Source organism: Equus quagga, chromosome 1 (genome assembly GCF_021613505.1).
Source record: "Equus quagga isolate Etosha38 chromosome 1, UCLA_HA_Equagga_1.0, whole genome shotgun sequence".
NCBI classification, from domain to species: domain Eukaryota; kingdom Metazoa; phylum Chordata; class Mammalia; order Perissodactyla; family Equidae; genus Equus; species Equus quagga.
In genome coordinates, this window is record NC_060267.1 from 95,872,799 (window position 1) to 95,896,057 (window position 23,259).

Sequence of the window (23,259 nt, forward strand, 5' to 3'; positions counted from 1 at the left end):
CCACACACTGGACTCCTGGGGCCAGGGCAGCAGGACACGCCTCCCACTGGCCAGCAGGGTCCAAACCCAGAGCCACAGGTCAATGTACCCCACTGCATCCCATTATACTCCAGTACACCTCACAGCACCCCAGCGCACCCCACTGTACCTCCCACTGCACCTCAGCATACTCCACTGTACCCCAGCACAGACTCCTTTCCCCTCCCTCCTTGAAGCCCTCCCCACACCCTCCCAGCTCATCTCTGAACCCCTGAGTCCCACGCTCCTCTGAAGGTGCCACCTGGAGCTGGGTAAGGAGAAGCCTCCAAGGGTCTCTTTGGGGAGTTGGTCAGACAAGCTAGGCTGGGCCTGGGCCCAGGGGTCAGGGGGACAGATGCCCCTCAGTGGAGCCCATGCCCTCCCGCAGCACCCACCACATTACTGGGGGACCACATGGGTCCCCAAAGCACCCAGCTCAGAAACACACCCTCCCTGACACTCTCCTGCCCGGTCACAGCAAAGCCCCAATGGAGGGGTTTCCCCTACTCGTGCCCCTCCACCCAGGCGCTCCCCCGACCGGACCTTAATCTGGCCAGCAGGGCCCTGCCTGGCCCACGCGGCTGGTGGCCGAGCCTCGCACCTTCCTCCTCAGCCTCCTGGAACACTGCCGCCCGCCCTGGTCCCCTCGTCTCTCCTCCAGTCTCCTTGACTCCCCTGCCCCAACCCTGCATGGGGGGCACCCTCTCACCGCCCGCCTGGCCCCACCTGCACAAGGTGGCTTCCAAACCCTGGCTCTGCTCGGAGCCCCCCAGCGCATTTCTGCCCCCGCTCCCCGGGTCATCTCTCCAGGGGTGCTGCTCACCAGACCAAGCAGAATCTGCCGCTCCCCACGCAGGAGGCCTCCCCCTCAGACCGCAGGGCACCCCGCTCCACTCTACTCTCCGCATGTCAGACCCCAGACCCATCGGCAAGTCCCAGAGACATTCCCACTTCCCCCGCGGCCACCTGAATGGCCCCCCACTCAGCCATCCCTGCCACTGAGAGCCCTCAACCCAAAGGCTCCAGGCTCTCCTCGGGGTCCCACCCACTTCTGCCTCCCCTGCCCCATCTTGCTGGACAGCTGGATATCACCAGGTAAGACGTCCCTGACCGCCCACCTGCCCGTCTATCTCCCATGACTCGGCCCCCAGGAGGGCTCGTCTCTGACCTCCCACCCCCAGGAGTGAGGGCAGCACAGCCCCGGCCCTGTCCTGCCTGGCCAACCCTCATCGGGGCGTGACCTCAGCCCCGACACCTGCCCTCAGATCCAGTGCTCTATCCCACACCGTCGCCCCACCCTCCAGGGCTGGCCCCTGCTTCTTGCTGTCACCTCCCGGGACCAAAGAGCAGAGCAGGGAAACTGAGGCAAAGACCAGGAAGCCAGCATCGGTTGGCTCCTCCTGCCTTCTCTGCTAGGAAACCCCGGGAAATTCTCCCAGCTCCTTCCCTGGGGTCTCCAATGCCAAGCCTAACCTGAACCCTAGCCCTCCCCGTCGCAGGCCAGCCACTCCCGGCACATGTGCCTCTCATGGTCCTCCCCCGCTGCCCACTGGAAGTCCCTGCCCAGGGCCCGTGGGGTCAGGACTCCTGGCCCAGGACTAGGCATGCCCAGATGCCTTCCCTTAGAGATCCTCTGGCCTCTCCCTGGCCCCCCAGAAATGGAAGCCTGAGTCAATTGTCAGAGGGGGAAGGCCCAGCGACCCTCGTCCCCTCTCCCAGGTGACACTCGTCTGGACAGCCTCCCCACGTGCTCAGCAGCAGCATCCGCCCACAGAGGGAGGGGAGAGAGAGGGGTGGTGGGGGAGCTGCCAGGCCGGCAGACTTGGCCCCGAGAAGCGGAGCCTGCAGTGCCCAGGAAGTCACGAAGCCTCCTTCACTTTTAATTTTTCATGAGCTGCGGCCGCCCACTTCTTCTAGCACCACCACAAAAAGTGAATTACAAACTACCCATTTACCCTGAAATGTGTTTACAGCGATGGGTGTAATTTGGCCCAAAGGGGCGCTGGGCAGACCCAGCTGATGCCGACAGCAAACCTGTCAGGGAGCTGCCTGGACCCCTGCAGCCCCCGGGGCTCCCTGCACAGGCTGGGCCTGGTTGAAGGGTGTGCTCTCAGCTCAGCAAGCTCGTAGGTAGAAGCGAGCCAGTCCCAGGGTCACGGACAGTTTGGCCTGGCAGTCAGAGGCCCTGCCCCTCACCTGCCCCTGACCTGCCTGGGCCTGGGCCTGCTCACCAGGGGACAGGCAGTGACAGGAACTGCCTGCCACAGGCATTGTGAGGGTGCCTGGCAGGGGTGCTGTGGCTACAGAGAAATTAAAACGTCCTCTGTGTCTCAGGCTCCTGCCTTGTGAAATCGAGCTAAGGTTCGTTTTCTGGTGGAGGGTTAAGGGAGAGACTGCCCCAGCCCGTGGCTCGGGGCCTGGCGTCTGTCAGCTCAGACAGTGCTGGCCATCAGGGCCCACCATGCACCCCCGCAGTGCCATAAATCCACACGTGTGGCTGCAGATCGTGCATGGCTGACACCTACCACAGGTGTTGGGCAGAGGTGTGTCCCTTGGCAGGACCACCTCCTTTTCCCCATGGCCGGTCCAGCTGTGGCTGGAGGCTCGTGGTGGAGCTGGTGATGAAACTCACAGGAAGCTGCTCTCGGGAGCCAGGGAAGGGCTGGGCGGGGAGCCCCAGGAGCTGGGGCGCCAAGAACTCACATGGTGAGTGGCCCCAGACCTGGGCATACAGCGGCCTACAAACATGGGCTTGGGTCATGGGCAAGGGCAGGGCAAAAGGGTCTGCATCCCATGTGTCTGTCCTCATTCATTCATTCATTTGGCAAGAGGCCAGAGCAGGGAGGTCTGGGCATGCTGAAGGAGCCACTTTGCCCAGGCAAGGGTGGCTGCCCAGTGACAAGCTGGGCAGGTGGGAGCTGGGACCTGCAGCCCTCCCTCTGACCAGCAGGCTGACAGGCAGGCTGGGGGAGCAGACCTTCCAGGGATTCCTGGCACAGATGGCCTGTGCCGGGAAGCTCCAGACGCAGGGCCAGGCAGCCGGGCCCAGGCGGGGAGGGTGGCCAGGCACTGGGCACGTGGCCATAAGCAGGCTCACCTGCGTGGCCACGCACCTGGGGCTGAGGTCCAACTGCCTCCCTCGGTCTGTTACTGTACTGGTGGCTCTCCAGGAGGGGCCTGGGAGCTCCAAGTGGATCCCACAGAGCCAGCAGGCGAGAAGGAAGGACAGGGCCCAGGCCCAACTGCCGGTGCCGAGGCCAGCTATTCTGAGAATGGGCAGAGCTTGGGACCAGCCAGGGGCCTGGATGAGGACAGACACCTGGCTCGCTCCACCCCTCAGTCCACCTCCACCTATGGGTGGGTGGGCAAGGAGCCGGGGCTGGGAGGCAGGTCACCTTGGGGCTGGTCTGGGCTTGGAGGCACAGGGGACTGGCAGGAGTGACCTGTTGGTGGGGGGGGGCACCAAGCTGGGGGGCGGTGGAGGCTGCCTTGCCACCCCGCCTCGGCTCCACACTAAGCCTGTGGGGGTGTCAACAGAGACCCCTGCCAGGCACATCCCCCAACTCCTGGACCCTCCTCAGGGTGGCTCTGGATCCATCTCCAGGGGTGAGTGGTAGGGTGGGGGGTGCAATGCTCTCCTCTGGCTCCTCGTCCACTGCCGCAGGTTAGCTTACACAGGCCACCTGCTGCCCGAGGTTAGCCCGCTGCCATGGACAGCCCCTCTGTCCATCATCCCTCACACCTGGAAGGGGCAGAGCAGCCCGGGAAACTGAGGAAAGGGAGGGCTCTAAGTGGCCAGGCAGGTGGGCAGGGACTTCTCATGCCAACAGACGACCCTGGCCTGGGCCTCCCCCAGAGGGCCGCCCACCACACACATGTCCGAGGGGCTCCTTGTCCTGGCGCCCTTGGCTGGGCCTCCGAGGGACGACTGCTGTACCTGTGACAAGTCTAGGGCAGCAGGACCCGCAGCCTTGGCCCCTCAGGTGGGTGGCTGCAGGCCATCCGCTTCCTCCCAAGGGCCTCAGACTCGCTCCTGGGGAGCCCAGCGCAGGGCCAGGAGCACCCTGTGGGTGGTGGGGGTGCCCTCCATCTCACCCACGACCCACTGCACCATGGGGCACAGGGCTCGGGACACGGGAGCACAGGGTGTGGCCCAGCCTTTCAGCTCTGTGCTCCCGCCAGGGAAATAACAGGCCCCGAGTCACAGGCTGCAGGGGGACGACATGGAGAAGTGCGGCCGCTGGGAGCACGGAGTGAGCTGTGCTTGTTGCTGACAACGACGTTAATTACTGAAACTAATAATCAGGCCCCACTTGGTGGCCACACTGAACGCCACCATCCCAGGCAGGTGGGGGCGCTTTCCCAGGAATGCACTGGTGTGGCTGCTCTGAGGGGGCTCTTGTCCCTTGGCCTCAAAGCTGCCCTCTGCCTGACCTAAATCTTAACTGAAGCCAGGAAGAGCCCAGGCTGGCACCTGAGGGCCTGAGCTGCACAGGCAGCCGAGGTGGGCTGAGACCGGGGTCCCAGCAGTCACCACATGCCTGTCCCCACACAGGAGCCGTGGTGGGGTCCTGGCTCCCATCGTCTGGCCACTCCTGAGGACTGTGGCCACTCCTGTAGGGGCTGTGGAGTATCCGCCTCTGCATAGCCCCATCTCCTACCCGAGGGCTCCTCCCCAGGGGACACCCTCTGTCCTGTCCCCAGGCTTAGCCCTGCCGCCCAGGCCTAGCGGCACCTGCCGGTGCAGGAAGGCGGTGGCCAACCCCACTGCACCCGTTCTCGCCCGGTTGTAAGGCAGGCGGTGCTGGGCAGCGGACTTGCCCACTGGGCTGGCGGGGCCTGCGCCGCCCTCCCCCCAGGGGGTGCGAGGACACTTGTCTGTCCCCACTACAGCCCCACCCCTGCAGAGAACTTACTGAGACAAGGAAGAGTCCAGGCTGAAATCTTCCACATGAAGCCTGGGGACAGACACGGCGTGGACACGTCAACGTGGAAGACAGACAGACAGATGGAGGGCGTGGACTCCCAGACCAGGGGGCACAGACATAGGGAGGCTCCAGGCAGGGTCCAAGGAGACCGGGAGCAGGCCACACGGGCCAGGATGCTGACCGGGCCTGGACCCCTTCAGGGCTCAAGAAAGCAGCTCAGTGCAGGCACATGCACCCCCCTGCCCGGGCCAGAAGGAGGTGATGACCTCATCTGGGATGACCACACGCAGGGACAGGGCCACCCCGTCAGCCAAGCGAGCAGGCGGCAATGAGCAGGACTGGCCCCACGCCACGTGTGCCCTGGGGCCCTGAGTCGGGGTGGGAAGGAGCACTATTGGCCCCACTTGACACCCAGGAAGCTGACGGCAGTGAGGGGCAGTCCCTGCACGGGGCCACGGATGCGACAGTCAGGGCTCCTTGTCCTCAAGCTGCCGACCTCCCCACTGCTCCCCTGCCCTCTGCGGGCCATGGCACTCGGCCCTGCCCCTCAGCTTGCTGGTCAGGACGGGCTGAGGCTGGGAGCTGATGCTCTTTGGGGTACCCCCAGGGGCACCCCCTGGGCCGGTAACCACATGCCTGCTGGCCTTTGGGCGGCCTGGCCTAGGGTTCCCCAGACTGGCCACAGGCAGCTGACACCAAGGTGGGTGTGGCCTCCACTGAAGGGAGGCTGGTCGGAGCTGGGAGCTCTGAGGACTGGCCCGTGTGGGGGCTGGGCAGGGTGGGGGTGTAGAGGGTCTGCTCTTTGCTAATGATGCACCTGCCCTGGGCCAGCTACTCCACAGAGGGACTTCAGGGAGCTTCTCTTTTCATCCTCAAAAACCATTTTCTAGAAGAGGAAACCAAGGTTCAGAGAAGACCAGGACCACAGGCAGGGAAGAGGGAGTGGGCCTGCAGGGGCGGGGTCACAGGCACACACCGCCCGCCTGCCTGCCTGTGCAGGGCCCTCTGAGTGGGCAGGCTCCCCTCCCAGGGCCTCCAGCCCACAGCTCCTGGTGCCTGGGTGGGCAAGGTCTTGGTCGGGTGTGGTGCCTTAACCGGGCCTGAGCCTGGAGTCGCTGGGAGCTTCTGGCAGGTTCTGCGTGTTTGTCTGGCTCAGGTGCCCTCTGGCTGGCCCGGGCCCTGCCCTGAGGTCTGAGTTGGGGGTAGCAGGAGCCCAGTAGGAGCACACAGCCCGTGGCAGTGGGACCAGGACCTCGCCGAGCGCGAGTGAGTGGTGCTGTCGGGGGAGAGGAGTGGGGGACGGGAAGAGTGGCCTGGTTCCTGGACGGGAGAGGGGCGCATGAAGCTGTGGATCTGCAGCAGGGAGGGTCCCAGTGGGGGGTTCCGGGGGCCACCTCCTGAACCCAGGAACCCCAGGGCGCGTGGAGGCTCAGGGCGGGGAGCGGGCTGTGTCTGCGCAGTTGAACTCTGACAGGCCTCAGGTCACCGCAGATACATGGCACTAAAGGCAGGGGTCCTGGGAAGAACAGCTGTAGGGCAGGGCCAGACAGAACCCTGAGGGTCAGGGGCCTGGGGGCTACCTGCTGGGCTCAGGGTGCAGGGGGCTAGCCCGGCGTGGGCGTGCAGACTCAGCCCGCAGAGCAAAGTGGACAGCTGGTCCTGCGCTGGCCAAGCGGGCTGCTGGCAGCGAGGAGTCCCCTCCCCTCCCCAGCTCCCACAAGTCACAGACCCCCCTGCCCTGCACGCAGAGGTGAGCCCTGACCCTCCAGGCCATCCTCAGTGGATGACGACACTCCGCAGCCAGGCCAGCCCTCAGTTAGGGCCCTGCGTGTACGGGCAGCCCCCAGCGGCCACTCTCTGCAGCCCCCACCTGGGACTCCTGCTGATTCCAATCTTCAGCCAGGTGCCACACCACCTGTCCCAGCCCTGCCCAGGCCCCGCCCCCCACCCAACACGGTCTGCCCCTGGCTCCCGGGGACACCGCTGCAGAAGGCGAGGGGGGCCTGCTCCCAAGGAGCCCCAGGCTGTTGGGGACAGAGCCCCCAGATGGGGTGGGTGGGGGCTTCCAGGCACAGCTCAGGTCCCAGCCCAGGTGTGCAACCTGGAGGGAAGGATGAGGCGCAGGGGTGGGGCGGAGGGGTGGGGCGGGCGGGGCAGGAGAGGAAGTGGGGGAAGCGGCTGGTTACTCACCCACCGGCCCCGCCCCCCCGCCCCCCGCCGGGTTTGAGTTCTGCTGCAGTGAGGATCCCCAGCCCTGATGTGAGGCCCAGCTCCTAATGAGGGCATATATGGGAACAGCTCTGCCTCCAGAAGTCTTGCCCAGGCCTGCACCTGTTACCGGCGTGCCCCCTCCGCTAGCAGGTGCGGGCTTCCCTCACTGCCCTGAGCCCTGCACAGCTGAGGAGTGAGATCAGGGCTGAGGGAGCCACCCAGCGAGAAGACAGGGAGGGGTCACTGGGACCCCCAGGCAGGCATGAAGCTGTGTGGCAGCATCCATGGTGGGCGAGGCCACATAGGGCTGTTGGGGGCATGCAGGGACCCCCTTCAGCCCTGACCCACTGGGAGAGCTCATCACACGACCAGCCCCTCCCTCGCTGGGCTCTCGCTCAAAACCTCTCGAATGATGGTCCTCATCACCCCCACCCCAGGTCACACCTTCTAACCATCCCCCACCCACTTCCACCCCACACTTTGGGGGATGGCGGGACAGAGAATGAAGGAGTGGACCCACGAGCTCTGAGCCCGGGAGCCCAGGCAGGGGGCAGGGGGGAGGGACGCTGGCCCACAGCAGCCAGGAGATGGGGCTGCAGTGTGGGTGGGGGCTCAGCACGGCATCGGAAGCAGGTAGCCCCCTGTGGCCCTGTCCCTCGGGGGCCGTGGAGACCACTCCCTCTGCCTCACTGCCTCCCCAATAATGATGAGGCTTCCAGGAGGCTCTGGGCCACCCTGGAGAGGGTGGAGGCCTCAGAGTCCAGCAAGCCCTGACTCTAGCTGGCTCCAGAAGGCAGCCAGGCATGCAGGACGGGGGAAGCCACGGGAACAGTGGCCGCTGGCTCCCTCTGACACATGGCACCCCGTCACTGCTCTGTCCCACCGAATCTCCGTCAGACTCACATTCCTATGGAACAAACCCTGCAAGTCCTCGTGCTCAGGAACCTGCTGTGGCTCCCTACTGCTCTGGTCTAGAGCAAGCTCCACAATGTGCATCTAGTGCTTGGGCGAGGAGGCTGCAGGGCACCGGGTCCCGGGACTGCCAGACCAGCTGTGCAGCTGCAGGCAGCTCTCTTATCTCTGCTCTGCAAAAGGAGGCTGGTAAGGACCCTGTCCCTCAGGGGCTGCCAGAGGGGACCGAGCAAAGCCACCCACGTGATGGGTCAGCACAGGACAGGGTGTGGCAGGGGTGGGCATGTGGGGAGGGCTTCCTGGAGGAGGCAGCCCTGCCACTGCAGCTCCCATGAGTCACTTGGGGCTCAGATGCAGCCTGGCTATGACCTGCCATCCCTGCCACCCTGCAGGAATGGGGACAGCAGGGAGCCAATCCCTTGCAGGGGCCAGGCTGGCTGTAACCAGAGCCTCTGGAATCACTGCCCCTATAGCGTCCAGGAAGAGGATGGAAAGGAGAGGAACCTGGTCCCCAGGGCCTCGGCCAGCACTTGCCTCCCTCCCGCCCAGGGTCTGCCCATTAGCTGCTCAAGGGCCACTACGAGTGCCTGTTAGAGGCACTTAACGTCCAGCCTTAACAGCCTCCTCCGGAAAATGGGAGTAACCACTGGGCAGCTGCCTCCCCCCGGGGGTGCCTCAAGGAGCAAGAAATGGGGTGTGAGGGCGGCGAGGGGCCCAGACAGCCTGTGACCAAGTGAGGGGGCAGGGAGAGGCTCCCCAGGCACCCTTGGTCCTGCCATCTGCCAGGCCGAGCCTCTGCCAAGCCCCTGCCCCAACCCCGACACAGCACGGCACCCCCTCCCCAGGCTTCAGCCCTGGCTGTGCCCTCTGCCTGGAAGGTCCCTGTGCATCTCCCTGGGCTCCTCCCAGAAGGGCTGGCGCCCTGGGAAGCCCCCGCTCTCCTTTCCCCCGCCCAGCCTGCACCTCTCTCTGCCAAGCGCAGGTTTCTGTGCCCACGACGTGTGCCCACACCGGGTGGGTCTGATTCATCTCCGTTTCCCCCGCAGCATCTAGAAGGGCTCCCGGCACAGGGAAGGTGCTGGCTCAGGATAAGTGCCGCAGCCCGAGCCTCAGTGTCCTCATCCATGAAATGGGGGTGCTGCGCTCGACCCCGTGCTCAGAGGGGCCGGAGAGGGGCCGGCACTGCCTCCCTGTCCAGGGGCCTCCCTCTCCAGGGAACTGGCCTCCTGCACCCTAGCTGACAGCAGCTCCAGGCACAAGCCCCCAGGAAGCCTCAGCCCTGACTGTGTCCCAGCTCTGAAATGCTGTGCAGCCTTCTGCTAGCCCCCCGACCTCCCTGAGCTTCACGCTGCTCACCTCTCAAGTGGGGACACAGATGCTGGACCTGCCTCCCCCCAAGTGGCCGCTGGAATGAACATGAGTGTGGTCTCTAGCCGGACAGGGCTCAAGCTAGGGTCACCAAGCCACCTGGCACAGCGCCCAGGTCCCCACTACCTTTCTCCCCTCCAGTCTTATCTGCAGGCCCACTGTGCTCAGCCTCCAAGAGCGGGAGGGAGTGGGGGGGAGGGTCCCACAGGCTCCCTAAGGCTGGCTGGAGACACAGTGGGTGGTCAGGGCGCTTGGGTGGTGGGGATCTGAGGGGAGACTCCGGCCGTCCCCCCCTTCCCGGGGCTGCAGGCAACGCGGCAGGTGCAGCCGAGCGGAACCCGTGCAGGGCGCAAGCGGCAGAGATGCAAAGCCCCTCCCGGCAGCGGCGCGAGGGGTCCCTGGGCCCGCGCCCTCGCCCCTACCTCTGGCCCACGTCGCTGCCCACGGAGCCCCCGCCGCGGGCCGGCAGCAGCGGGCTGAGCCCGTGCGGCTCCTCGGGACCCGAGGCGCCGGCCGGGGCGCCCCCCGGGCCCGCCTTGCCCTCGGACGGCGAGCGCGGCAGCTTGGCCCGCGCCATCCTGCGGGAGCGCACGGCGGCGGGAGGCGGGGGCGGCGCCGGGCGCTACCAACTCCGCGCACCGCCCAGCGCCCTCCCCGCGCCGCCGCCGCAGTGGAACGGCCGAGGGGGGCTGGGAGGCTGGGGGGCAGGCGGCCGGGCTCCCCCCACCGCCGGCGGGAACGTCCAGGCTCAGTCCCCTCCCCACCCCAGGAGGCCGTGTGTGGGCAAAGGACACCCCATGTGGGAGGGGGGCTCTCAGGGCCCTAGGGTTGCTAGGGGCTGCCTTATAAGGGAAGTAGTAGTAATAATCATAGCGGCAGTCACGGCGCTGGGGGAGGGGAGGAATAGTGGCGCGGTGACAGCTGGTGGCTCTTGGCTACTCACCTCCGCAGGCAGGAGCTGCTGGAGAGGGGAGAGCCATTGGTGCTCAGCCGCGTGCCCAAGTCAGCACCTGCCTGTGGGTCCTGGGGACATGGGTGAGGCTCAGGATGACTTGCCCAGGGCAGTGCCCACCTTCCAGCCCCCACCCCTGGTACCTGCCCAGGTTGGGTGGTCCAGGCCCCTGGCCAGGTGGGAAGTCGCTGTCTGTCCTCCCTCCTGCAGGCACTCAGAGTTCTCCCTCCCCCCATTTCCTGCCCCCAAAGCTATCAGGCAGCCCATAGGGGCACCCATTTGTCAGTGCCTGTGTGCCAGGCTCAGCTCTGCGCGGGGCACGGGATGCCAGGCCGCGGATGTAGCGGCTACTGCACTGGGGGCGCTGTCTGCGCCCAGCGACCTGCCCCGAGAGCTCTGAGCGTCGCCCTGAACACAGACAACTGGAGAAGGCAGTGCAGATTCCTGCCCGCCTTGCAAAGTGGAGAGACAGAGGCGCTGAGGGAGGAAGTGGCTTCCCCAGGAGACAGAGGCAGCAAGGAGGGCAACAGGACTCCCACCCAGGACTGGCTGGCTGAGCCTCGGCTCTCTACTGCCACGTTGTGCAGCTTTTCTGTCCAGTTCCTTCTGTTTCACGGACGGACGAGGCCCCAACCCTCAACAGCTGCCAGGGCTCCCGGCCCTCCTGACTCGCCCAGACCTGACTCCTGACCCCAGGCTCCAGCCTGCCCATCTGCCTCTGTTCCTTTACCCGACTTGGGACCCAGCAAACCACCAGGGCCTGGCGCAGACAGGTTTGTACGAGGAAGGTGGGGCTCAGGACACCAGCCCCGGGCCTAGCCCCTCCCCCAACATCTCCGAGTGCCGAACATCCTGTGTGAAGCCAGTGAGAGTCTCAGCAAAGGCTCACATGTGCATCTCCCCTGGGGCGTTTCATGTCGTGTCTGCCCCAGAGGAAGGAAGTGTCTGTACTGGCCAAGCCCCTGCCTGCCCCCTGGGAGAGGGCCGAGCACACGGCAGCCACTCCTTGCCCTTCCTGGGAGTGACATGGAGCGGCTGCAGAGAGCGGGACGTGTCTGGGTTGGCTGGTGAGTGAGACATACTCTGTGATGTGCATAAAACAGGCGCGGGCAGCGCCCTGCACAAACTCGGGGGCGCCGTCCACCGGGCCAACGCCGAGGTCCCTCCGCGTGTCTGTCAATGCACAGAAGAAGGGCCGGCCGTCAGGGATGCTTGCCCATGTGCCCCAGGAGGCACAAGAGGCCCCTCAGGAGTGGGGCTCAGGCCGCGGGACCCTCAGAACTTGTGTTTCACGAAGAACGTGGTGCTTGCATCCGTCTAGCAATGGCGACAAACAGCACGCTCTAGGCAGCCACATCCACAGGAGCTCAGAATGGCCGGCGTGGCACGTCCGTCAGTGGGGAAGGCCCAGCGCTTCTGGCCCAGCCGCCACGAATGCTGTGTCTCTTCTGTTCCTGGTTTTGGAAATTGCAGTCTGTCTTCAGATCCCGATGGCGTCTGAGGTCCAGGATCAGAGTCAGGTGACAAGGGCAGGGTATCCACCACTTTTTTTTGGTAAGATCTAATGAACACTATTGGCTGATGTGCACGGAAGGACCACCAGCCAGCAGTCGGGGGGTTACGTCTGGGAGTGGGGTGGGAGGGCATTTTCAACTGGCTGCTTTTATCTCAGGTCTGATTTATTTTGGAAATGATCCGCTCTGGGCATACAAGTCGAGTGGTGCGTCTCCTGGGCGGAGAGGACGGACACTCCTCCTGCATGGAGCAGTGGCCCGAGGCTCCGTGATCCCCATTCTTGGGCCACTGTGAGGAGTGTCCAGCGGGCAGGCCAGATGGGCCGGAGGGAGGTGGGGCAGGGAGGGCAGGCCCCCAACCCCAGGCCCTGAGGTGTCCCAGCACCGCCCACTCCCAGGGGGTCAGACAACCTGAAGTCCCTGGCTCCTCGGTGGGGGGGAGAGGAAAGAATACAGGCCCTCCTCTCAGCAAGCACACTCCCACCAACGCTGCCCATCCCTGCCCCACAGCAGCCCTCGGGGGCAGGGGTCGTCACTTGGTGTCATCTGTGCCCAGTGGGACTGCCTGCTGGGCAGAGGAGGGGAGGACCAGATGGAATCCAAGGTGTGTTTGAAGGTGGAACTTCTTGGAGGACTGGAAAGGGGAGGGCCAATCAAAGATGAGGGACTGGGTAGCTGGTGACACCCTGAGTTGGGAAGGATGGGAAGAGCAACGGGGCAGGTGGGGTGGGTTACCAGATCCATTCTGGACAGTGTCAGAGTGCCTGCCAGACAACATGCCTACCAGGAACCCTGGTGGGGCGACTGGGCTGGAGAGGGACCCAGGAGCGGGGACGACTGCAGGGTGGGCGGTGTGACACCCACAGGTGCGAGGGCAGGTGTGAGGGCTGCCCCAGGAGCCTCCCAAACCCAGAGAGATGAACTAACATAGTGACAGTAGTGACGAATACCTCAGAAGCCAGCAAGGAGAGGGGCACAGGCTGGCATCCAAACATTCCGAAACAGAGTCCAGGGGAACCATAGGGGCAGGGCAGGCCCCTCCCAACCCTGTTCCCACCCTCTGAAGCTGAACTGGTGCACCCATGGGGTGCTCGCCCACAGCCCCACGTGGGGAGAGGTGAGGCAGGGGCTGTGCTGGTTGTCCTTGTCTGCTGGAAGACTTGGGACTGACCCTCGGACCGAAACGAGGCCTTGCAGGCTGCTGCCCAGGAACCCAGAAGCACACGAAAGATGCTCACCGCCACTAACCATCGGGGAGATGCAAATCAAAACCACAGTGCGGCCCCACCTCACACCCCTCAGGATGACTCCTATCAACCAAACAGAAAACAACAAATGTGGGCGAGGACGTGAAGAAACTGGGACCCTCGGACACTGCTGGTGGGAATGTAAAACGGTGCTGCCGCTGTGGAAAACAGGATGGAGGTTCCTCAAAACGTTAAAAACAGAATTACCATAGGATCCAGAAATCCCACTCCTGGGAATTTATCCAAAGAACTGAAAGCAAGGTCTCGAAGACCGTGTTCATAGGACACCCACGTTCATAGCAGCATTATTCACAACAGCCACAACGTGGAAGCGACCCAAGTGTCCATCAACGGGAATGGATTAACAAAACGTGGTCTATCCACACAGTGGAATATTATGCAGCCTTAGAAAGGATGGCAATCCTGACACGTGCTACCACAGGGAAAGACCTTGAGGACATCGTGCTCACTGAAAAGAGCCCAACACAAAAGGACAAATCCTGTAGGACTCCACTTACATGGGGTCCCTAGAGGAGTCAAATCCATACAGACAGGAAGTGGGGTGGTGCTGGGGCTGGGCGAGGGGAGGGGGTGAGTGTTCAATGGGGACAGAGCTTCAGTCTGGGAAGGTGAGAAAGTCCTAGAGATGATGGTGGTGATGGTTGAACAACAATGAGAATGTGCTTAATGCCACTGAACTGTGCACTCGAAAATGGGTAAGATGGTGAGTTTTATTTTTCCACAGTAAAAAAAAAAAAATTTGGAGACAAGGGTACAGAATCCAGCTGGAAGGGGTCCCACTGGCCCAAGTGGGGACGACTGGGCATCGGAAGGGACGAAGGTTAAGACGCGGTGTATGGGCTTCCGGTTGTTGCTAAATACGTTACTATGAACTTAGTGGCTTCAAACGACACAGATGTATTCGTGTGGTTCTGAGGTCAGAGTCCTACAATCTCAGCGTGGGCAGGCCTGGCTCCTTCTGGAGGCTCCAGGGGAGAACGGTTCCCTGCCTTTTCCAGCTTCCCGAGGCCCCTGTGCTCCTTGGCTCGGGCCCCACCTCGCACGCTCTGACTCTGCTCCAGTCCTCACCTCTCCTCTGACTCTGGCCCTCCGGTCTCCCTCTTCTGAGGACCCTGGGATGATCTGGGCCGACCCAGATGATCCAGGATCACCTCCCCACCTCAAGATCTGTAACTTCATCACATCTGCAAAGTCTCTCTTTCCCCCGAAGGAAACACACGCAGGCGCGGGGATGAGGGCGTGGACATCTTGAGGGGGCGTCAGCCCACCACACACGGTGAACCTATGTAACTCCATGAATACATGAGACCCGGAAAGAGGAATTCAGAAAAAAACCACCACCCTCGGTTCTCACCGTCTGCAGCTGCCGTCATACGCCGCCTTCCTTTGGAAACTAGTAATTAAAGACAGAGGAAGGAGTGCTTTCCTGCTTTTTCAGCAGGAATTAGACTTCAGGGCACAGGGCTAGCTCCCATTGATGAAGGAGATGCGCAGCTCATAGAAGGTGGCTGATTCTCACAGAGGGAGGGGCAGGACGAGGGGGCCGGCATGTCCGTCCCCAGCTGCAGCAGGTGTGGGCTCAGCAAGGACGCGCCGTGGGGCTGCGATCGCCGCCGATGCACTGGGGAGGGGAACTGATGCTCCAGGGTGACGGATCACCTTGAGGTGACAAGCGGGGAGCATAACTGCCCAGTGCGAGGGTGGGGCTGTCATTGCTGACCCAGGGTGTCCCTCTCGTCATCTCCAATGGAGGGACAACCATGACGTGCCGCAGCATGGAGACGCTTAAAACGTCCTCTTGCCTAGGTCCTTCGAGTTCGGACCACCAGGCCTTCAGACCCAAAATTCAGTGTACGAGGCACACTGGGGGCAGACGAACAAGCCGAAAGCCACGAAGAGGAAGCAGGTCACACGCAGGCGGTGGAACATTCCGTGGGACGAGAGGCCTGGTGTGAGATGACTGCCGACCTCGCGGCTTAACGCAGCCCGTTTACTGTGTCACAAGGCTCAAGTCAGTGTTGGCCGGGCTGGGCTCTGCCTGGAGCCCAGGGGAAGACCTGCGTCTGCGCCTGTCCAGTCCTTGGCGGGATTCAGTTCCTGGCGGCTGCAGGACTGAGGTCCCCCTTGTCTTGCTGGTCGTGGGCTGTCGGCTGCTCAGCTTCTAAAGGCGACCCTCCTTCCTCGGCATGTGGCCCCTCATCTTCAAAGCCAGCAGTGGGCGTCAGGTTCCCCAGAGCCCCGAGTCTCTGACGGCATCTTCTGCTTCCAGCTGAAGGCGGTTTTCATGATTAGATTGCGCCCATTTAGATAATCTCCTTATGATTCGTTCAAAGTCAACGGATTGGTAACTTTAATTATGAAAACCCCTTTTGCCACGTGTATCAGTTTCTTAGGGCCGTGGTAACAACGTACCACAGGTGGGGCTTAAACGACTGCAACTTATTGTCTCCAGTTGTGGAGGCTGGCAGTTTGAGACGCAGGTGTCTCGGGCTGGTTCCTCCTGAGGCTGTGAGGGAGGGTCTGCTCCAGGCCTCACTCCTCGGCTCCCAGATGGACGTCTTCCCTCTGTGCCTGCCTGTCTTCAAATTTCCCCTTTTTAAGAGGACACCAGTCACACTGGATCAGGGCCCCCCCATGACCTCACGTTCACTTATTTCCTGTAAAGCCTCTATTTCCAAATAAGGTCATGTTCTGAGGTGCTGGGGATGAGAATTTCGGAGGGACGCAGTTCGTCTCCTAACACCGTGTAATGTCATGTACTCCCAGGTGTGACATCTTATCCTATTCACAGTCTTGGGGATTAGGGTGGGGGATCTTGGGGGGCCATATCTGGTAGCAGTCGTTCTGGATTAAAAGGAGTTTGTGAATCCTAAAAACCAGACACAACACAATATTCCTGGATGGAACAAACCAACGGTGAAGGACAGGTTGGGGGCCAATGGGAATGTCTCCCTGAAGCTGGGTTATGCCACTTCTCGGACCCCTGCCCATGGCTGCAGGCCCAGAGCCTGGGGATCCCTTGCTCACTCGCCTCCAGGTTCTCTGATCACTTCATGGGCACCACCTGGGCTCCTTGAGCTCTTGGGGAAGAGACGCCATATAGGGTCACGTGCAGAGGCTCCGCATATTAGGTGTGGACGTAGTCAGAGGACCATTGTCAGCCGACTGGGAAAGGATCCTGGCTGTGCCTGACTGTGCCCAGCCCGGGTGGACCCCAACAGCTCCCTGTGTGCCCCGCCTCCTGCCGAGAGAGTCCAGCAGGGTGTGAGAGGGCTGGCGTGTTGGGGAGCGGGCCCTGCACAAGGTGGCTGCCTGTGTCCCAATGCCTCCCTGCCCCTCAGGGCATTATAGTCTCTGCCGGGTACAGGTGGAGGCCTTGGCCACCCTCCGCTTCGGAGAAGACCCAGGGTTAGGGTCCCTCTCCCTGCTCCCAGCCCCTCCATCCGGGCCCTGGTTAATCGCTCTGCAAAGCAGGCCAGGGGCGGGCAGGGGTGAGACAGAATCGGTGGCTAATTAGCCAGGTGGGAGCAGGGCCAGGGTGGCCTCCGTAGGGTCTGAGGCTCTGCAGGGGCTGGGTGGGTGAGGTCACCTCACTTGGCCCTCTCAACAGGCCTGAGGTGGGCATCTGCTGGGGCTCACGGAAGTGACCCCACTGAGCTGTGTTCCTTGCCTGCAGAGTGGGGGGCTGCATCCTTCATGACCTTGACCCCCGTGAGAGTCCACGAAGGGGAATTACAGTTTGAATCGAGACTCATCACAGTTTCTATGACACTGAGGATGCTGGTGCCCCTCACTGGGCATCTGTGTCTGCTCTGCGCTGATTCGGGAGGAATTTAATTTTGAGTCACACACGCAAGTCCCAGGATGCAGGCATAGAGGTGACGTGGTGGGCTGAGACGTGCAAGCCCAGGGTGGGACACGGCTCCTGGGGGACGCCTGGCGCGCCATCTCAGGGTCTCCCCAAATATCCCTGGGGTGTGGGCACAGGGGAGCCAGGGCCCATAATCTGCACAGAAATACTAATACATTGGTTGAGCTGCCCCGAGCTCCCGGCAGGGGTGAGGCCACGTGCAGACACGGGTCCAAGAGCCCCGCTGACCTGCCTCAGCGCCCACAGGCCTGTGTGGAGATGACCACCCCCTCCGCCACCATCCCCCTGTGTTCTTGTCCCTCTATCCTCATCCGGTCACTGCTCTTCCTGTCCACTCCTGGCCTCCCAGGGCTGCGGGTGACCCAAGTCCCCTGAACCCTTTCTCGGAGGGACGGGCGAGGGGTAGGAGGTGCCCCAGCCTCCAGAGTGGGGTTGGCTGCCCCTCTCTTTCCCCGCCATGACCCAGGGATCCCCTCCCAGGCCTCTGCTCCCTGCTAGGGACCCCGAATGACAATGGGGAGCAGAGTCAGACCTGGCCCCGGCCCCACTCACAGTAGAGTTGGCCCCAGAAAGTGACCAGAAACCATGACACGAACTTTGCTTCCTCAGGACATCTTAGAGAACCTGGCAGCACCCAGGCCTCCCTTGATTCTGTCCGGCAGCAGCGGAAAGGCGAGTCCTAGAGGAACACGGAGGAGGCAGCCTGGCAGCCTCCATGAGCCCAGTGTCCTCGTCACTGTTCTGTTGATAGTTTAAAGCCAGGAACTGCAGAGACGGCACACAGGCGCCGGGAGGACGTGGAGGCCATGCCAGAGCAGGGACGGGAAGGGCCTTGGGTGCAGGTGGCAGAGCTGAGGTGGGCGGAGGGATTCTGGGTCTGGGTGGAGGAGGGAGTTAGGAGCATTGGTGGCCCATCAGAGGCTGCTGTGAGGGGGGCAGCTGTCCATGGGGCAGAAGCAGCTGCCCCAGGAGTGACCACCTGTATGCAGGGAGGAGCGTCCGGGAGGACCCCCAGGCTCCAGGGCGCTGTTCTGGGCCTGGGAGGGCCTGACAGGGGAGATGAGCCTTTTGGCTTTAGACCTGAGCACTCCTGGGTACCTCGTGACGCGTTCCCTCCACAGACGCCATCCAATCCTATTCTGCGTGGAGCTGAAGGTGGCAGGTGACTCTCAGCCTCGCCTGGGCCCCATCAGGCTGGGCCACTTCCCTGGCTAGCCATGTCCTTTGAGGCCTGTGGGTTTGCCATGGACACACACCCCCAGCCAGGGCGGGGTAAGGAGAAGGGCCTGGGAGGGGCTGAGATCCCAGCTGGCCCCACCCTGACTATGGCTGGGGTGGAGCCACCAGCTCAGCCCCTCCCAGGTAGTCATCTGCAGCGCAGAAGGAAGGCCCTGGGGCGGGTGGGCGGCTGGCAAAGTTATAAATCTATAAGCCCCAGGAGGCCTGAGCTCAGCAACCCCGCACGGGAAGGACCCCAGGGACCGGGGGCCGGCAGAGGGGCCTGAGCAGTGGGGCTCGGCTGCTCCAAAGCCAGCTCCCCTTCAGCCTGCTTGGCACAGGTGGGGGCCACATCCTGGGCCTCCGCAGGACACTGTGATAGCGCCCTCCCACCAGTCCACGTGAAACCTGCATGTGCAAGGTTTGGGCCGGCCTCGTGGCTCAGGCCCAGTGAGACTGTGGGGTCCACAGCCCCACCAGGGGGACACGCTTCCCCAAACCCCACACTCTGCGGCCCTCACCCCCAGCAGCTCCCTGCCTCCTTCTCTAACCTCCCCTGTCCCTAAAGCACCACCATCCCCCCAGCTCTCGGCCGGGGGTGTCTTCCCTGGCCGCATCCTCATCCCTGGGTCAGGCTGGCCTTGACCTTCCTCCTGCCTGCTCCTCTTGGTGCCTGCCAGTGGGCAGGAGGGGGCTGGTAGAAGGTTGCAGGATGCTCGGAGGTCAACATCGCCCCCCATGGCCCCAGGCACCCCCAGAGCCCCCAGTCCTCCCTGAACCCCCTCCCAGCTGAGAGACCCCCCACAAGTGCTTGCCCTCAGGAAGGTCTGGGGTCCTGCACAGTGAGCAGAGAATGATGTCCCCACCCTCTGAATACTGCCCCCTCCCAGGCCACTCCTCCCGCCTTCAGGGGTCAGGCAGGGAGGATGCAGGAGGGTGGGGGAAGGTGGCCAGGACAAGGAGGACAGACCCCGGTGGGGCACTGAGGGGCAGGCATGGGCTGGATGGAGGGCTGGGCGGGGAGGGGGCAGCCCCAGCACTTGTGCACCCGGGGATGGTTCTAACCCTCGCACCTGCCCTCCAGCCCAGCTCAGGAGCTTTCCATTATCCACAAACCCAGGCAAGGGGCTCCGAGAACGGGGCTGCTCCAAGACACCCCCACCTCTTGGCAGGCCTCACCCCATGGGAGGAGCCTGGCTTTGTCCCTCAACTCCCTGGTCCCCAGGGGCAACCTGATCCACTTCTGCTCAGCTGACAGGGGGCAGTGGGAAAGGGCACTCCTCCTGCAGAGACCCCAGCCCCTTGGGGGCCCGCCCCACCTGCTCCTCCCTGCACCCTGGCCCAGTGGGAGGGTCCCTGCTGGACAAGAGTTGAGGAGGAGCTCCCCCCCACTGCCCAGGGCCATGGCTTCAACAGTCGCTCCACAAGGCAGGGCAGGGGCCTGTCCTCATGGGCCCCCATTCTCCTGACAGTGTGGCCTACCTGCTCCTACTCCTCAGCTTGTTGTGTGAAACAATATTTGGTGTTGCTCAACTCCAGAGAAACAAGTCAAGCTCCCTCCTCTGCTGTCAGAGGATCTAAGGCAGACAGCAGAAGGGGACCCTCGGGGCAGCGTTCTGACCCCGGGAGGCCTGGCCTCCATGTCCTTCCTCCAGCAAACTGGCAACCTCCCCAGAGCCTGGAGCCTCGGCCGGGATGCTCCTTGGCCAGGATGCTTCTCGCCACCTGCCCCTCCTCCACTCAGATGCCTGGGAGTGAGGGGAGGGTGCGACCCCAACATCGCCTCCAGCTGTGGGCAACCCTGCGGGGCTGGGTCCTGGGGTGTCATTGCACCCCCTCGGAAGGAGGGCTCACAGCCTCGCCAGGGCCTGCAGCCTCGAGCTGAGCCATGAGGAGGTACTCGGACCCTGAGTCTGCCCCCCAGGACCGTGATGCATGTGCTCAGGATTCCAGGGAGGCGAGAGGGTCAGCTCCAGATGGGGAGGGGCTTGGAATCCTGGGGCAGAGGGGCAGTGAGCTTGTCCTGGGATGGAGCAGGGAGCCCCGAGCCCCAGGCCTTGGAGGGTCCAGGTGCACTTCTGCTGAGAGCCCTGCTCCCTGGGGCCCTGAGACCTGGCCCTGCAGGCAGCAGTGAGGGTCCTTCCAGGACCTGGCTGCCCCAGGAAGGTGTTCGAGCTCTGCCTCTGCTCGCCTCCCCCGCCTGGCTGCCCCCGGGAGAGACTGGTCGAAGCAGTGCAGCCTCCTTCGCCCACGTGGGCCGAGCCTCCTCCCGCCGCCAAGGCCACAGTGTGTGAGGCCGTGGTGACTCACTGCTCATGGCTTCATTCCCCTGGAGAACAGGAAGCTCACAGCCCTGCCCACCTGCTCACTGCCTGCCAGGAGCTGGGTGGCAGCACCCCCACTCACCCCACAGAGCCTGCCCTGGGGCCTGTGAGCAGGACTGGTGGAGAACAGGGAGGAGGGAAGGTTCCAGTGGCAGGAATCCAGGCGAATGTGGTGGAGGGTGTGCAGGGCAGGGAGCCAGCCCTCTGCTGCTGGTGGTGGTGGGGGTCTCCCTGTGCCCCCCGCCCCTCATGATGCAGAAGGAGGGCAAGCATAGCTTATCTCCCAGACCTGAGATGCCCCCTGGCCGAGCCACTTTGTCCAGGCCATCAGCCTGTGAGCTGGCAGCCCCAGGACCCCACCCAGGTTCCCCCTCATGGTTCTGGGACTGTCCCCAGGGCACTCCAAGCCCACGTGAGCGCACACGGGGCCTGAGTGGGGGGCAAGCACATCTTCTTGGTCTCAAACCTCTCTGTGCCCCACAGCCTCTCAGACCCAGAGCCTGCTCCCTGTCCCTCACCCCCCTCCATACATGCAGAGGGGTCCTGACAGGCCAGGCGCCCCTCCATCCTCCACTTGGGGACTCAGTGATGGGGGCACAGGCTTCGAGAGGTGAGAGAGGGGCTGAGGGGGAGGAGGGACACAGGGGCTCTAGGGGCCCATGTCACAGGCACCCAGGAGGGGGCCTCCAATAGCCAGGCCATTGTCCCCTCCTCCCCCTGAGCTTGAGTGTCAGCTGGGAGCCCTGCCGGGGCCTCCACGTGTATATCCTCATGAATGGGGCCCAGGGGATCTCACGACCCCCAGGAATCCCATCCGGGTTCCCTGCACTGCCTGCCCTGAGGAGACCTGGGAGCACAGACTGTGAGCACGAGACGGCATTCCAGAGTCTGGGGGTTCACGAAAGGGGCCAGGCCAGACTCACTGGCCCTGCTGTAGATGCTGCACAGCTGCCTTTGGGCAAAGAAGTTTTGAGAAAAGAGAAACTCTTCTGATGGGGCTCCCTGCACTGTGTTTACTGATGTGGCTGGCAGTGAGTGGAGAGACCTCCTCCGGGCCCCATGGTCCCCTCCAGGCCCCCACCTCACTTGCTCCCCATGCCCCACCCCTAGCTGCCCGCTTGGCCCTGGGCACGCCGTGCAGCCAGCACTGTGCCTCACAGGCTCCCCTCCAGCTTTCATGGGTGCAGTGGCAGTATCACCCAGAAACTGGCTGGAGAAGTGCAAGCCAGAGCCCCCTCCCCACCTGTGAGCCCTGGACACTCTGAGGGCCACCCACCTCCACCCGGGCCCCATGCCTCTGCTCTGGGGCAACAAGGGGGATCTTTCCCAAATGGCCTGGCAGGGTCAAGCTCCTTCCTTCCCATTGACATCCTCCAGGGCTGGCCAGTCCTGTAGACACCAGTGCAGTGTCTCCACGCATGGGGCCACAGGGGTCTTTCCTCTGAAGGATTCATGCACACACAGCTCACCTCTGAACACCATCCACATACAGCCACAAGGCCCCTGAGCCTGGCACACAGGAGGCTCTCTCCCGAAAACAAGGTGGAGCAGAACGGAGACTGGGGGTTGCCTAGAGCTGGGGTGGGGTGGGGAGTGGGGAGTGACTGCTGATGGGCATGGGGTTTCCTTCTGGGGGGATGGAGTGCTCTGGGACTGGACAGTGGTGGTGGTAGACGACGTCATGCATGTCCTAAATCTCATGTTCTGTATATTTTACCACATCAGGAAACCCCAAACCACAGGGTCTGGGACACTGTGGAGGAGTCAGGGCCAGCTTCCCACACCCCAGGGGACAGGGAGAGCTCCTGCCCAGCAGACACACGCCCCACCCATGGCCCACGGCGAAGACATTTGCTATCCACCTCTGACAACTGAGGATGTGTCACTCCAATTACATCAACCACAGTCACTGGCATTTATCGAGGCAGCCAGAGGCCCCGGGCCCACTCAGGGAGACGGACGTCGTTTCTTGCCCAAGATCAGAAGGCTCTCAGGGTGCTGTTTCCGAGAATTAGCCAAGTTCCAGGGGAGTGAGCACCAAGGGGCTGGTGCTGACTTGGGAGGTGCTGAGCACACGGCTTCAGCCGAGGGAAGCCCCCAGCCCTGTCTCGAGTTCCAGGAGGGCAGGAGAGCCTCCCGTCACAGACGCATGCCAGGACCTGCCCGTCCTCCCTAACCTCGGCTCATGCAGGGGGTCGAACTAAACTCTTTACCTGGGCAGGTGTTCTTGGGTGGGTTTGTTTATTGCTATAAGACTCAGCCTAACAAGATAAAACAAGATCACCTTTAGAAAGGCCCTCTGCCAGACTCCATCCTCGACTTTACGTGGATGAAGACTTTGGGGTCAATTTCCCCTCCTGATTCTACTTGGAGAAGGCACCCGAATGTCATGTGAGGTCTGGTAGGATGTTCTGTTTCCAGCAGCAGGCTGATTTTAAGATCCCTCTCCACAAGCTTTGGCAGCTCCTCATACACACATTCCCTACGTACTGACCTTATTCACAAACATGACTTTTTCCCAGCTGCATCAGCAGTGGGTTATTCTGAGAGCTCAGTTTGTGTCCTGACAATTTTCAATCTCATGTGCTTTATGTGCTAACTTGAATGATTGCACTGTTGGGGGAAAAGGCAGATTCGCTCACCCAGTCCAGGGCTGGGCGGGGAAGGAGCCCACA

General features: G+C 63.0%; 1 protein-coding gene across 1 annotated transcript in view; it reads right to left on the reverse strand.

Annotated features, from left to right (window-relative positions):
• KCNT1 (potassium sodium-activated channel subfamily T member 1) overlaps positions 1-23,259 on the reverse strand; it is a 71,977-nt gene that overhangs the window by 35,409 nt on the left and 13,309 nt on the right. The window lies entirely within an intron of this gene.